This window comes from Odontomachus brunneus, unplaced genomic scaffold (assembly GCF_010583005.1).
Source record: "Odontomachus brunneus isolate Ranch 3 - 2012 unplaced genomic scaffold, Obru_v1 Obru_scaffold_082, whole genome shotgun sequence".
Taxonomy (NCBI): domain Eukaryota; kingdom Metazoa; phylum Arthropoda; class Insecta; order Hymenoptera; family Formicidae; genus Odontomachus; species Odontomachus brunneus.
In genome coordinates, this window is record NW_022639532.1 from 225,188 (window position 1) to 225,725 (window position 538).

Consider the following 538-nt stretch of genomic DNA (forward strand, 5'->3'; position numbering starts at 1 on the left):
ACAAAATCACTTCGTGTTGCCTTTTTTATATTCTGGTCGTTTTTTACGCAAAGCTTGATTCAAATCGATCATTTGTTGTCGGTAGCGTTCAGTATTAACGGTTTGGCCAGGTTTTAGCAGCTCATAATAGATCACACTCTTCTGATCCCACCAAACACAGAGCATTGTCTTCCGTCCATAGCGATTTGGCCTTGCAGTCGATGTCGATGGTTCGCCTGGAGTTACCCATGATCTTTTACGCTTAGGATTCTCAAAATATATCCACTTTTCATCGCCAGTCACAATTCGATGGAGAAATGACTTTCTTTTGTACCTGGCGAGCAGCATTTCGCAAGTGGTTTTTCGGTTTTCCTGCTGTCTTTCATTCAGTTCATGTGGAACCCATTTTCCCATCTTCTGGATCTTTCCCATGGCTTTCAAACGTATGGAGACGGCTTCTCGTGTCACATTTAATTGATCCGCGAGTTGTTGTTGCGTTTGAGTGTCATCCTCATCCAACAATGCTTGCAATTCGCTGTCTTCAACCTTTTTCGGTGGT